This window comes from Artemia sp. Qi Xiang Cuo, chromosome 16 (genome assembly GCF_049724085.1).
Source record: "Artemia sp. Qi Xiang Cuo chromosome 16, ASM4972408v1, whole genome shotgun sequence".
Lineage (NCBI taxonomy): Eukaryota > Metazoa > Arthropoda > Branchiopoda > Anostraca > Artemiidae > Artemia > Artemia sp. Qi Xiang Cuo.
Window position 1 is genome coordinate 48520284 of NC_142809.1, and position 2340 is coordinate 48522623.

Below are 2340 nucleotides of genomic sequence, written 5' to 3' on the forward strand. Positions count from 1 at the left end.
TAGTATTATACATCTCAACGTTTATCCGATTCCAATTGGGCCTTTGATACCATTTTGAATGGGGACCCTTAAAGTGGACTTGAACATCAGGAGGCTCAATTAGGCACGAAATAGGGAGATGGTCATCATTGATTTTATCTTCATCAACAAACACCTCGGATTTAATTAGACCGGACGTAGACACAATAATATGGTCGAGGTTGGATTTTTTTTTTTTAGGTTGACAAAAAAAAATAAAGAAAATAAAAATAAATAAAGTTTAAATAAAGAAAATAAAGGAAATAAAGTTTAAATAAAGAAAACAAAAATAAAATACTAATTGAAAAAAACAACAGATGAAAACATACAAAGATTTAATAGATTTTCTTCAACAAGAGGTTTCAAGTCACTAGTCAAGACGTATTCAATTCTTGGTAAGATTTATTGGGTGCAACAAGACTTATTTTATATGCTTCTGAATTTTTGTCTTCTACCGGTAAAATAACCTGTCTGGGTCGAAGCCAATCAAGAAATCGAAGAAGAATATAAGCAGCTGCTACGGGAAGAAGGAATATTTTGCCAGCAATTGGACCAGAGTCATAATACCTCCAAAAGATTTCTTTGATGCTGTATTGAGGCTTGTTCAAAACTTTGTCATAAACCTTACAAGTCTTATCCACAACTCGTTCCAAACTATAAGCATTACGAATCTTTAAGTAGCACTCATCCAAAGATCGCTGAAATCCTTGTCTTTCAAGATCAATGGCCTTTCCTAGCCCAGAAACAATAGCATCAACAGTTGGTTCGACTAGAGTGATTAGAGGATCTGGCAAAACTTCAGGTATCCCTCCAACCTTTGTACTAACTACGTGCAGCCCACAGGCAGCTGCTTCTAAAATGGCTATGCAAAAGGCTTCAGTAAGTGAAGTGTTGAGAAATACATCTCCCTTGACTAAGGCCCGTTGAACGCCAGATTTATCCAACGCGCCTAATAAGGAGACTCTAGAGTGGAGAGAATATCTTTCAACCATTTCTGCTAAGGGAAGCATTCCAGGTCCGTCTCCTCCCACTAGAAACTGCACCTCTTTAAACTGTTCACAGATAATCAGAATAACTTTGACGAGCAGATCAATTCCTTTTCGGTAGACCAACCGACTAATTGCAACCACTGTTATTTTGGAAGGATCTCTTTGACTTGGATCTGGCTTGAAGTGTGAAGCATCAAAGGCGTTTGGTATAACTGACACTTCAGATTTTTCATACTTTGCTCTCAAAACCATATTTTCTTTGCCGATATGAGAAACACAAATGCAGTGATCACATGCAGCAAGAGAAATCTCCAAAAACTTGTTCATCACAATGGCAGAAGCATCAGCGAATCCAAAAAGAGAATGGTCCGTAAATACAACCTTCAGTTGAAGAAGACGACCAACTAAAAGAGCTTCATGAGCTAAGGAGGAAAAGGCAGAGTGACAATGGACAATCTGTATTTGCTCTTCCAAAAGAACGTCACGAATGAGGGGTAAGGCTCCAAAAACAGTTGGTAGAGTATTATTGTCATAGAACGGTTTTAAAGGTAAGTAGTGAGCGCGAATCCCATTTTCAAATTCCCTCACTCCAAGATAGCCTTCGTACATATGGGTAAGAACTAACACAGTATGACCTTTCTGAGTGAGACTGCATGAAATTGCCCAAATGTGTGATTCCACTCCTCCCAGATTGGGGTGGAAATAATCGGAAACCATACAGATTTTGTAGCATATATGACATACCTCTTCTTCTTTTCCTTGTTGCATCAGTTACTATAAGATAGACTTCGGTCCTTACTGTAAAAAAAATACTTCAGTTACTATGGACTATAGTTTTTTCTTTAATATAAACTAATTTTAAAATTTTAAAGTATTTTTCTAGTTTGAATTAAGAGATTCAAATTATTTCTCAGAGACCATAAATATTTTTGCAGTTCATATAACAACTTTAGCGAAACTGGACTGAGAACAACAATAAAATAAACTATTTTTGTCGAAAGATAACAATGTATAAATATTTCATTCACTTATTACGTCATACGTGGTTATGCAAGAGCTACCGCTGCAACCCAGATAATGGATAATTATATAAAAAACCTAATTTCGGACAAGGCGGTTCTAATGGTGTACGTTTTGTTTTTGTCAGTCTCTTTTTAGGAGTTATGGGTTTTTATATTTCTTAACATTGAACGTGATTGTCTCTTACTTGGTTGCTAGCTACCTAGCTGACTCTCACCCAAAATTATGGGTGAGATTCCTGGTATGGGAAATATTATGATTTACACCCGGTAAAATGGCGTAACGAGTAATTTAAAGCGATAGAAAAACTAAA

At 36.3% G+C, this 2340-nt stretch overlaps 1 pseudogene; it reads right to left on the reverse strand.

Annotated features, from left to right (window-relative positions):
* Positions 1-392: 392 nt before the first annotated feature.
* LOC148943031 (phosphatidylinositol N-acetylglucosaminyltransferase subunit A pseudogene) lies at positions 393-1745 on the reverse strand (annotated as a pseudogene).
* Positions 1746-2340: the final 595 nt, after the last annotated feature.